The sequence below is a fragment of the Mus pahari genome, chromosome 13 (genome assembly GCF_900095145.1).
Source record: "Mus pahari chromosome 13, PAHARI_EIJ_v1.1, whole genome shotgun sequence".
NCBI classification, from domain to species: domain Eukaryota; kingdom Metazoa; phylum Chordata; class Mammalia; order Rodentia; family Muridae; genus Mus; species Mus pahari.
Window position 1 is genome coordinate 87684143 of NC_034602.1, and position 13089 is coordinate 87697231.

A 13089-nucleotide genomic window follows, 5' to 3' on the forward strand; every position below is an offset into this window, starting at 1 on the left:
GATTTCTGAGTTCGAGGCCAGCTTGGTCTACCCTGTCTCGAAAAAAACAAACAAAACAAAACAAAACAAAAAAAAAAAAAAAAACCAGACAAAAAAAAAAAAAAAAAAAAAAAACCCAAAAAACAAAAACAAAAACGCTGCAGGTACCCAAGGCCAATGGAGTAAGGGAGTGTCTCATAAAGTCAGCACAGTGGAAACGCTGCAGATATCTGAATCAGACTAGCAGCTCTTGCTTGGAATTCTCTTTCTTTTGTTTATTTTTGAGAATTCCATACGTGAGTATACTGCATTTATTCTTTCCACTTATCCTGCTTCCTTTTCCAAGTCATCCTGACCCCCAGCCTGTGTTCATGACCTTGTCTATTATTAGAGAAGAATTATTATATTAGAGAGAGAGAGAGAGAGAGAGAGAGAGAGAGAGAGAGAGAGCAACAATCTGTAGAGTCCAATTAGTGCCCACATGCAAGTGTTTACAGCCGACCCCTCTGGACTGAGAAACCTAATGAGAAAACCTGTCCTCCTCCTTCCCTAGCCACTCATGGACTGCCTGTAGCTTTTCTTCTAGACCGGGGCTTTGTGGCATTTTTCTCATCCATTTTGACACATTCATTTGTATGATCTCGTGTGGGTCGCCATAGTGGTGAGAGTGCACGGGTGCAGCCTTCCTGTCGTGTAGAAGACAGTGTCTCATAGCAGTCATCTGGGTCCTCCGGCTCTTACCAGCTTTCGGTTTCCTCTTCCGCTATGGTCCCCAAGCCTTAGGTGCGAGGTGTCCCAGGTGAGCTGGGGACCTCACCATTTGTTCTTGCATTCTGGTTGTTTGAGGATCTCTGCCATATTTATTCATCTACTGCAAACAATGAAGTCTATCTGATGAGGGTGAGGACTGGTAATTATCTATGGGAGTGAGAATAGCTATTTAGCATATGGTTGGAAGAAATATTAGTTTAGCAAAATGATTGCAGTTGGATCTCCTCTACACGGGTTCTTGGCTAGGCTTATCGTGTCCGGCATAAGGTCCTTCCTACTGAGAAGGCCTTAGGTTCAATTAGACAGCCACTGGTTACCCTCAAGATGTAAGTGCCACTATGGCTATTTTACCAGGCCCAGGCCCATCTTTTTTGAGGTACCCAGACTTTACAGCTGGGTAGTATTGTAAATAACTTTTCTCCCTTGGTGATTTCTGATACTCTGGGTTGATACAGATCTGTAAGGGCTTTATGAAATAGCCATGTAACTCCTTAGTGTTTTTACATTTTTGACAATAATTGTTCTCTCAGTCATTCTGGAATATGGGTATGGGCAGCTGAAGGTATGAAACCTGAGCTCTAGTTTGTAAATGGAAAGAAACAAAGGCCCAGGCTGTCCATCAGCGAGCCTGCACACTGCCTGTTCATCCGGCTTTCAAAAACAAGGCAGGTAAACCTAAACCCACTTGGCAAGGATGCTTTACACGGTCCATCGTACACGTTGGCAAAAGACTGTGAGAATTTTATACAGCAGAGTCAGGAAGAGAGAGCAGATAAACAATTGATAAACTGCACCCAGTACTTTCTGAATGTCACTTCGCTGCTTCTTAACCTGTAGTATATTCAAAGAGCTTCTTGGTGACATACAAATATGCAATAATTTTTTTCTTCAACGGGCAAAACATAATAAGAAAAAAAAAAACCTCTGAAATCTACAGTATTTAACAGATGAACCACTACTTGTTAAAGAAAGGAAAGCCCTTTCTTATTTTACAACAAACAGATTTTAAAAAGAGGAAGAGAATGTAACATTCCCCCCTCCCACCCCCGACTCATGCACGCCACCACTGCAGTTGTGTGATATTCCAGGAGACTGGAGATCACCAAGCTCACTCCCTGGGGCCCTCTGTCTTTAAACTCTCACTCTTACTCCGTAGCAATGGAAAGATGAGTTGCTGTGCCAAGGTCTTGGGGCAATAACAAGAGCCTGGCTCCAGACCCTGGAGAAAATCCCTTATTTCCTTCCTCGTTCTTGTTGCTGTCCACTCCTTATTGTCTGAGGACCTACAGCAGAAGGGGAAGGAGGTCTAGCTTGAGTGCTTTAGTTTTGTGTCCTCTTCCTGTTTTGATCTAAGGAAAGCCTGCCTGTGACCAACCTAGCTTAGAGCATGGCCAGGTTGGGATCCTGTATTCTATTTCCGTAGAAATACAAAGATGTTGGGTGCGGGGACGGGGTGGGGGGCTCCAAACATTCACATCTCTGGAACACGGTAAGAAGGACAGGGAAGGCAGGATCTAAAATTTATTTATTTGTGATTCTAGCTCCCTGCTCAGGGCCATGACTCCTTTGATGACTATAAAATGAGCCTTGCTGCTTTGGGGAAACTTCTGTGTTCAGACAAATGGTCAGGGTAGCCTTGGAACCAGCACCTCAACACTTACCAACATGTGTCAGTTTGTCAAATGCTTCCCCATCTCCTGAACTGCCTGAGGGAGGGCACTGAGAGTCATTCGGTGTGACAGCAGCCATGATAGAAGATAGGCAATCCATTCCCTGAGAGCGTAGCCAGCCTGCGAAGGAAGACTTCGCTCCTGTGAGAAGGGACTTGAATACAGAAGATCACTTCAGAAACTGTCTCTTCCAGATCCTGGCCCTTGCCGTGCTTTATCTCAAAGACCCTAATGTTCCACAAAGAATGTAGCAAGGGCATGGGAAATTTCACTCTGCAAAGGATAGTTTTTTCAATTCCTTTATGGACGTGTAAAAATTCTAAAAATTACTATAGACAAGAACTGCCAAAACAATTCCTTTAATAAGCATTATTATTGCACTTACCAATTCATATCTATCCGTAGAGAGTAGCTACATGTGACACAAGACAATATTTCTCTCTATAGTGTAAAAGCTGATATAACTTGATGTGATCACAGGTCACAGAGCATGCATCTCTATTGGTCCTGCAATAAACAATAGCATACTTTTCTGCGCTGATGAAGAAACACCTAATAAACATGGGTCATGGGTTAAAGGGCATCGACATTTTGAGCTGGAGTGTAACCGTGCCCGAGCTCAGACTGATATTCGCAATTGGATATTTCAGGTATATTTCTCTATTTGTAACTTCTACGTGGGCAGGATTTGTCTGTTTTCTTCTGAAGGAGTTGACTTTAAAGTGAATTGAGAAGAAAATACTTTTACGTTGTTTCATTTGGAGACAGGATATCACATGTCCTGGACTACATCAAACTTTCCTCAGGACCAAGGACGACAGGAGAGTTTTATATTTGAGATACTTTCAGCCTTTTACAATGAGCTTTGTTATTTTTCTACAAGGTCCCTTCCTTTTTAACTAATGATCACTCTATGTCCTAGACCACCGAGTAAAAAGGAAGAAAAAGGAGAAGTGGATAATAGAATGAGACAGTTTTTGGAGCTGGGACGAATTTTAATTATCATCTCTTCTAATCTTTCCTACCCTCATGCCACCAATCAAAGCATTTCTGAGATGAAAAAAATCAAGTCACAGAGAGAATGAACGATAATAGCGAAGTTACAGTTGTCCAAGACCCGGACAGAACTCAGGACTTGAAGTGCTACCTGATTTGACTTGCTAATTATTATCCCTGCAGGGCCCACTCTGCGAGGGCTGCCCTGACGTTATAGGAGTAAAAATTGTTATCAAATGCTGAGGACAGATAGTGTAAACTAAGGACTCTTGATGAAATGACAAAGCAGAATTTTCTAGCTACTGCTGACACATTGAAATTTTCTAAATATTGCTAATACTGGTAAGTTATACTCTTATTTAATGCCTAAGGCAATAAAAGAATAAACTGTTGAATACCTTACCAGTAATCATTTTTTAGTTAATATATTAGACCTCACAAAATTATGGTGGTCAAAGGGCTTCTTCACTTAGCATTTGCTGTTGTTATAAAAGCACATACCTAAGGACTCGTCTTCTTTAGAGTCCTGTATGCAATCACAACATTGCATCCATCACCTTTTAAATCAACTAAAGAGTTTCTCTAAAGCACTGACTTCTAGATGGCTCTGTGACACTAAATCTGTGAAAATACCCAAATCTTCATTCTGACTTGTAGCTAAACATCGTCTCAGTAGTAGAACCAACATCCACACCGTACTTCTGGATGCTGCTATGTATGGAAAAGCACAGCACTGAATGCACTTCATACCCTTACACACACAATCCCTTACACACGCAATCCCTTATACACACAATCCCTTACATACACCATCCCTTACACACACTACCCCTTACACATACAATCCCTTACACACACAATCCCTTACACACACAATCCCTTACACACACAATCCCTTACACACACAATCCCTTACACACACCATCCCTTACACACACTATCCCTTACACACACAATCCCTTACACACACTATCCTTTACACACACTATCTCTTACACATACAATCCCTTACACACACAATCCCTTACACACACCATCCCTTACACACACAATCCCTTACACACACTATCCCTTACACATACAATCCCTTACACACACAATCCCTTACACATACAATCCCTTACACACACAATCCCTTACACACACAATCCCTTACACACGCAACCCCTTACACACACAATCCCTTATATACACAATCCCTTACACGTTCAATCCCTTACACACACAATCCCTTACACATACAATCCCACTCACTCACTCACTCACGCACAAGGATGGCTGAGCCGAGAGAATGCCTGTTTCTGGGTCCAGCTGAGCCTGGGTGTGGGAGGCCCGTAGAGTTTTAACTTAATCAGAAGAGTTCAATTCTTCTCATGAAGAAAGACTTAGCAGATTTGACAGTGTGTTTATTATGACCATTTGATTGGTAGATAAAAGAATACTCTTTTTTTGTTTTGTTTTTGTGAAGTCCTTAAAAAGTAGAAGAATTTATCACCAAAGTTAGATCTTTTCCCCATATAGCTATATTACATAACCTTAAATTTTTAAATTTATTTAAACACAATGTTTACTAATGAAGTTATAAATTTCTCTTATTTTGTTTCTATTTATAGATCGAGCACAGTTATAAAGTGCCTAACAGTATCCAGATAATTGTACTGGATCAGACCATAGTACACGTGATGTAAGTTTGTTAAAGAATATTATGGTTCTTGTGTGACTTATCAAGCTACCTGCCTCCTGCATCTTGATGTGACTTTGTGGGTCCCACTCTGTGACAACGGGCACTGTGACACACAGTTAGCACATGAATAAGCTTGGATTCTTGACTGAAACCTGCTTAAAAGTCAAATCTCTCACTGTCACACTATTAGCATAAGATGAATGTTTCTAAGGCCTGGAATTAACTGGTGATAATTTTAGAATCTACAATTACCCACAGCTCTAATGAGCTGTCTCTGAAGAGTGGTCAAGTGTGGGAAGAAATGGAAGCTGACTCTAGCTCCCCAAGTGTGGAAGGGTACATTCACTTGAGATCTGTTCCAACAGTGAAGGAGGTGTGTTGGGGTTAGCTTATGGACGGGAGGGACATGGCTGTTAACAAAGCAGAGCTTGGGAAGAGTGAGGACAAAAGAGAAGACATGTTTTCTAAGCCAGACCATGGCTCTGTGAGTTAAGAGATCCTCTATGTGATGAAGGAACGGAATCTGAGGAGACCTAAGGTGTTCTCTCCTTGGGAGGAATTTAACACCTCTCACAGCAGGACAAAAATCTCCCCCCAGTCTAGACATAGTTCCCCAGTTTAAATAAAACATGTGCCTTATGTTCTGTTTGTTGTTTTATAAACACTCACAATAAATTCTTTTCCTAAATACCCTGGTTAAAAAGTCAAACACCAGCTGTTACAAGTCATAAGCCCAATTTTTTTTGGATGTCCAAAACACTAACAAGCTCCATTTTCCTCCAAAACAGTTGAACGAGGACATGGTGTCATGAAAACATTTCTAAACAGAGGTTGTTTGGTTAGCCTTAGCCCCTCTCACTTTAAAGCTAACCGTAACCTTTCCATTCAGGGTACACAACAAAATAAAAATGAATCAGAGTTTTGTTCTTTCTCTTAATGAGACAAATCGCTGTGGAAGCCAACCCCTTACAGTGTGTCAGAAGAGCAAACTTGAGGAAAGAAAGCTCACACTCAAGGAGCCTGCTGGGTTTCATGACATTACAGGAAAAGTTCTATCCATCTGCGTCTCTCTGTCTCTCTTTGTCTCTTTCTCACTGTCCCCTCCCCCATCTCCCTCTTTTCCCCTCTCCCCATCCTCTTTCTTGGAAACCAGGCTATGGAGAGGGTCCAGTAGGTAAAGGACTTGTCTCTCAAGCGTGGAGCCCTGAGCTTGGATCCCCAGAACCCTTGTAATACCTGACTTGACGACTCACACCAGCAACCCCACTGCTCCAAGGGAGGGATGGCAGAGACACCCAAGAGTTCCCAGTAGCTCTCAGGCCAATCAGCCTTTTGTGCACAGGGGGAAAGGGGACGTGTCTCAAACAAGATGGAAGGCAAGGACATACATCTGAGCTTGTGTACCTTGGCCTCTCTCACAATCTCTCTCTCTCTCTCTCTCTCTCTCTCTCGCTCTCTCTCGCTCTCTCTCTCTCTCTCTCTCTCTCTCTCTCTCTCTCTCCCTCTTTCCCTCTCTTCAGATCTTTCATGTCACACACACACACACACACACACACACACACACACACGATTTGAAAACTACAGAATAGTGAAATGAATTTCCCTCCAAAGCTAGGAGCAGTCATCCACATTTTAAAGAAGGAGAAATGTCTGGTCTGCTAGACACCAGTGCTTTGGGAGAAAATTACAACGGCAGTGGGCATTTGCCCAAAGGCTGCTAGAGCTTGTTCTAGAGAGCTCTGGAGAGAAGTAGTTCAAACCAGAAGCACCCGTGAGAGCATGGGGGTGGAGGGGCAGCTGGGCTCACCTGGAGAGCCCTTGGCAGTGTTTCAAAAGAACTCTAGTCAGATGAGAACAAAACACAACCCAGCACGCACGAAGGGAATGACTGCTGCAAACGCTGCTTGCTGGGAAGACTAGCTTTTTGGTTTTATTTGTTTCTGCTCGTTTGATTGATTGATTTCTTTGTTTACTTGCATCACATTTTCAGACAGGTCTCATGTAGCCCAGGCTGGCTTCCAATTCAACACACAGGCTGATGATAAACACCAAATTCTCCTGCCTTCACCTCCCAGTGCTAGGTCTGCGGGTTTGTGTCACCATGGCCAGTTAATGCAGCCCAAGGTTTTAAACGTGCCGGGCAAGCATTCTGCCAACTGAGCTATGCAATCCTCTCTCAAATAAATACTGCCTTGTGTCCATAGGTGTTAGCAAGAGATATGAGCTCTTCAGTAGCTGAGTGGCTTGAGAAGGCCCAGGGGGAACAGACTAGTCCCAGCCCCACTGCTGTCTGCGAGAAGGGCAAGCCAGTCTCTGAGCTCACTTCTGCCTGGCTACACTGATGTTCATGAGACTCTCCATCCATGTCTGGGAATCTGCTCTCACTTTTCCTGATGGCCCCGGCCATGCCCGACAACAAAAAGCAAAAACAAAACCGTGGCTCTCACCTCAGAGGTTTGATAGTATATTTTGGAGCCAAATACAGGCGCCAATGTTCTAGACACAAATTTAGATTATTCCAAACCCCATGGCCCAGTGTGGTAGCAGTCCAGTGAAGTTTTTATAGTACCCAAACAAAGTAAATCATAAATGCTTTCCCAGGCAATCCAAGATCACCCAAGGCTATCCAAGATCCAAGGCTACCCATAAACAAGACATTGGAACAGAGAAACTCTACTATAGCCCTTATGGTATCTGATGGCACTCTTAGCTTCTGGTTGCTAGAAGCTAGAGGTTTGTCCAAAATACTTTACCTAACAGCTGCAAGGATGCTGGTCACACACAGAGGGGGATAACAAATACCCATGTCAGGCGAGCTGGGTGTGAATGAGCAACTTTCCTACTCTTTACATCCCTGGTGTTCAGGTCAGTTAACTAGCCTTGTAGGATGGCTGGCAGGGGTGGGGCATTTTCCTGGGATGTTAGTGGAACAGCTCAGCTCTATACGACAGCAGATGACTCAAACTTACTGTACAAAGGCACGGGATCATCCCTGCTTTGGGCTGGTGGAAACACAGTTAAGATACAATTTCTGTGAGAGACGGCAAAATGTAACATTGGTCCTGGATCCAGTTCATTTCCATGCCAGTCAGGTAACCAACTGTCCTGCTTGGCCTGGGACCAAGCCAGGTCTTAATGTTGAGTTTCATGTCTTAAAAGAACAAAACCAAAACAATTTTTTTCTTTTATTTTACGTCGTGGGAGGGGGGGTTGGCACACTGCTCATGTGGAAGACACAGGTCACTTTGTGGGAGTTGGTACTTTCCACTGTGTGAGCTCTGGGGATCAACTGGGGTTGTCAGGCTTAAACCCGGACCCATTACTACAGGGTCTCCCTCCTGGCTCTAGGGAAAAACCTTTAGATGCGGGTTGATCCCCTAAATTGAGACATTATTTAAAAAGCAATTTGTAGGTCAGGCCCTGGAGAAGGCATTAATAAAAACCACTGGGGACAAAACAGAGAAGGTGGATGTTCATCATGAAGTGACCAGGAAGGCAAGGCAGAAGGCATCAGAGGTCTGGCTCAGCAGTCCTCACGGAGACTCCTACCCCTGGGACAGAGATGTGCTCACCAGAGCCGTTCTCCGCTAGCCTGGGCATGCTGCTCATCTTTGCGAAGTATAAGACAGAGTGAGCAGTGAATTTTGTCAGGACAGGGTCATCTGACTCCATTTTTTTAAGTATGGAAAGCACTTTGGGATCCCTGGGGCATATTAAGTCTCTCTAAAATTATAAGTCTATTTTTGATCTCCTATTAGAACTAGATTGAGTAAAAATCTTGAGGTGGAGGCGGAGTCCCATTGGCAGAGTGCTTGCCTGGCATGTGGAAAGTTCTTGATTTCATCCCCAAGTGCTCACGAACTGGAGCTCAGGAGGACCAGACGTTCAAGACAAACCTATTTATCATTTATAGGCAAATCAAGGCCAGCCTGGGAGAGGAGAGAGAACAGGGCGGGGATGTATAGTAATATAATCTTAATAGAACAACTAGAAAAGGCACAGGCTAATAATGGCCTTGTCTGTACACTGCTCTGAGGCCACAACAATACTTATCATACAGTAGGTTCTCCATGTTTAATTAGTATGTGAGTTAAAATATTACTGCCTTTTTTTATATTTTATGTTTAAACCCCAAATTTACTTTCCCTGACTAGTTCCTCTCTTCTTGACCAACCTCTCCATAAGCCTGAAGTAATTATAGATCAAATGGACGATGGATCGCCTGCTGGCTTCAGGCTAGAGATACCCAGGACCAGACTATATCTGCTGCTTCAAAGGCACGCTCTGGGTGCCTCTGCCTTTGCTCTGTGCCCACGTGTGTTAAGCGCTCTGCTCCCTAAGCTGGGGTGAGATCTGTTTCTGCTTTAAGCCCTGTGCATAAGGATGGTCAGGCTCTAGAGAGGGCTTGTGGGAAGATCAATGAAGGCACGGAGTTGTGGTCTGACAATTCCACAGTTTGCATTAGAAGATTTCTCCCCTCTTCCCAGCAGAACTTCTCCCTTCTGACCACTCCCCTTTCTTGACCACGCCCCTTACTTGACCACTCCCCTTTCTTAACTACTCCCCTTTCTTGAAAGACCAGGACCTCCTATATCAAGGGCTTGGCCTCTTCTTTTTTTCTCAGGTGATCTCTCCTTTTCTCTTGCTTCCACTGCATTCTGAGACAATCAAAGCTTCAGCCTACCCGATGGCTATCTCTCCTCACGGACAGACAGACACCCATGTGATTTACTTCAAGGTCAGAGCATCTCCCGAGTCTGGTATGACAGGAAGTAGAGTCCTTCCTTTCCTTCACAATGGACAATAGTTCACTATGTTTAAGCAATTTGAATCCTCAAGTTTATCTATTTATTTTACATTTTCTATACATAATAACTCAAATGAGTAGATTATTTACCCGTGGGGGAACGAATCCGCCTAAGTTTTCCTCTCCCAACAGCTTTCCTCAGACTATTCTACATACACAGGATGAACTTTCAGAGCCCACAGATAGAGTACTAATAACTGCTGTTTCTGTCCTTTAGTTTTACTATTTTTATTTTTCATTTACGTGTACGTTTGTGCCCGTACCCTCAGATGACAAAGAAGAATATCAGATCCATGAGGCTGGAGTCACAGGAGTTGGGAGCCACCCTGTGGGTGTTGAGAACCGGGTTCAGGTCCTCTGCAAGAGCAGCCAGAGTTCTTAACTGCTGAGCCAACTCTGCAGCCCCTCTGCCCACCTTTGGAAATCTATTGACAATACCTTAATCTTCAGTTGCTACATCAAATCTTTAAATAGATGCTATAGACCCATAGACCACAGCAGTCAACACTAACAAACAAAACTTCCTGCACATCAATTGAATTCTATAGTAGATTTTGAGGACTCAATGTTATAATCCCTGGTGCTGAGTTGACATGCTTGTAGGACCCAACAATGCAATCTCTATCATGAGGATATTTTTCCCCCTGTACAAGCTAGCATTCTCCGAGGACATTCAAGTTACATTTAAAGAAAGGTGGAGGGCGTAGTTAATATTTATGAACATTTTTGTTGCATGATTTCTTCATATATGTTCTTAACCTTGTAACAATTATAGACAACACCTAGCATTAGCTCCATCATCATCGAAGTGGAAAGCGAAGAAGAGGCAAGTTTTACTTCATTGAATAAGAACAACATCTAACAACAGAGCCAAGAGGTGGACCCAACAAGACCTCACTCCACAGAGCATGTGCTTTGTATCACAAGCAGAGCATGCGTTTCGTATTGCACACAAACATTGTCCAACTTTCAAACAAGAGCTATACCAAAAGCGAAACAAACACTGTGTGCTTTCCCCTGAGGCTGGGGCAGTCAGTGTTGCACAATGATCAAGATCGCCCACCATGGAAAGAGGAAGAACTTGTACAAAACCCCCACTCAGAGCTGACTTGAACAAACTCCCAGTCACTTCAAGCCTCGTGTCTAAGACTCCTCCACGTCTAAGACAACACTGATGCTTATTTTGGAACTGAGGTTAAATGATGCATCCAAAGTCATTAGCACAAACTCTGGAAAATGGAACTCAATAAGTGGAAGTTAATTAAATATAATCATTGCAACTATAAAGCAGCCCCTCCCATGCCTCACACCTCAGCCTCTTCCAGAGTCCTTTAGCAGTCAGAGGACCCCAGCACTCAGGAGGAGGGTGCAGGAGGATCAGAGGTTCAAGGCTAACCTGGGCTATATAAAGAGTTGGAGGCCACAACTAGAAACAGAGACTATCTCAAAAAGCAGCACACACACACACACACACACACACACACACACACACACACAGAGAGAGAGAGAGAGAGAGAGAGAGAGAGAGAGAGAGAGAGAGAGAGAGAGAGAGTTATTTCAAAACATGTGACTAGCCAGGCATGATGTTAAACACCTGTAACCTCAGTACTTGGAGGCTGAACACTAAGGCAAGAGGCGTATCTTCCAGTTCTGCGTAATTTCACTTTGTGATACTGAAAAACTATTTGAAAATTATAAACATCCTTAAAAGACTCTTGCTTGTATCTTCTAAATAAGTATTCTATTATATATAAACCACAGTATATTATTCCTGAAGAAAATCCAATAATAGCCCCTATCATCTAATTTCTACTACATATTTGAATTTTCTAAGTGATCCTCAAAATCTTTTAAGCCTTCGTCAAGAAACTAGACAACTTGTCCAGGTTTTCCTGATTTTTTTTTTTTGTTATTTTTTAATTGTTCATCCAGCCTCTATAAATCTGAAGGTAGGTCTTGGGTTTTATTGCTGTTCACTTGAACACTGTGGTGAGAATGTTTTAAAGTCAATGTTACGTAGTTCCTACTAGACATTATCAAACTTTCCACAACCACTTACTTCCCTTTCCAAACTCGCTGTGGCTTCCTCGCTTTCTCTAAGGTATGGCCAGGCCGGTGGTTTTCGGCTGTGGCTTCAGTTAGAGAACATCTACAGAGTTTTTAACAATACTTGCTCCTGAATGACAGCTCGAGGCTTGAACAAAGGGTTGGTAAATCTTCCCAGGTCATTTTCATGTGTAACTCAGACAGTGAGTAGTTTGGAGTCCACAAAGTCAGCAGTTTTTGTTTGTTTGTTTTGTTTTGTTTTGTTTTGTTTGTTAGTGTTCTCAGTGTTAGGCAGAATGCCTGGCTCACAACTTCTCAACAAGACGTGAATTTCAGCATGGAGATGACTGCAACCTCCCTTCAAGTTCTGGCTTTTTCTCTTTTTACCAAATGCATGCTCTGAAGCTAATGGGCTTAAGGGGGAGAAAACGAGGGTTTGTCTCAGTTGAAGTTGGTTATTTCAAACATACTAAGCAATTTCCAACCATAGGGAGGAGAAGCTAGGACTCTGGATGGCTGCACCTCAATGTGTTCCAGCTCAACCTGAGTCAAGCCTTCCCACAGAATAAGCAAGTGTACTCATTCCACCATCAGACACCTGTCAACTCGCCTACAATGGCAGCAGAAATTGACCACCTTCCCCTAAAGAAGCCTGCATCCAGATCGACTCAGGAAGTGGCTCACACACTTGCTTACAACCCTAATGAAGTGAAAGTCATAAATGACCCAACGGGAAACCCATAAAGCACGGAAACTGCCCTTTGTATCTGAGAGGCTTCCACACAGAAGAGAAACGTCACTCTTGTTCATAATAGCAAACTAGTAAATCCAAAACTTACTGTTTGCTCCTGAGGTTAGTGAAAATCTTCTGTACTATGAAGGGTTGTGAGGGGAGGCCCGTTTTGGCTGGTTTGCTGTTTTGTTTTAAGACAGGATCCCGCTCTACAGGTCAAGCTAGCTTGGAACTTACTTTGTAGATTAGGTTGACCTAGAACTCTTGACCCTTCTGCCAAAGCCTCCTAGCACTGGAACCACTGGGGGCAGCATATCTGACTGGGGCATGTATCTATTAAGAAATCCCAACTAAGGAACACGAGCCCACAGATGCACCCCTCTGGTCCTGTGAAATAACACAC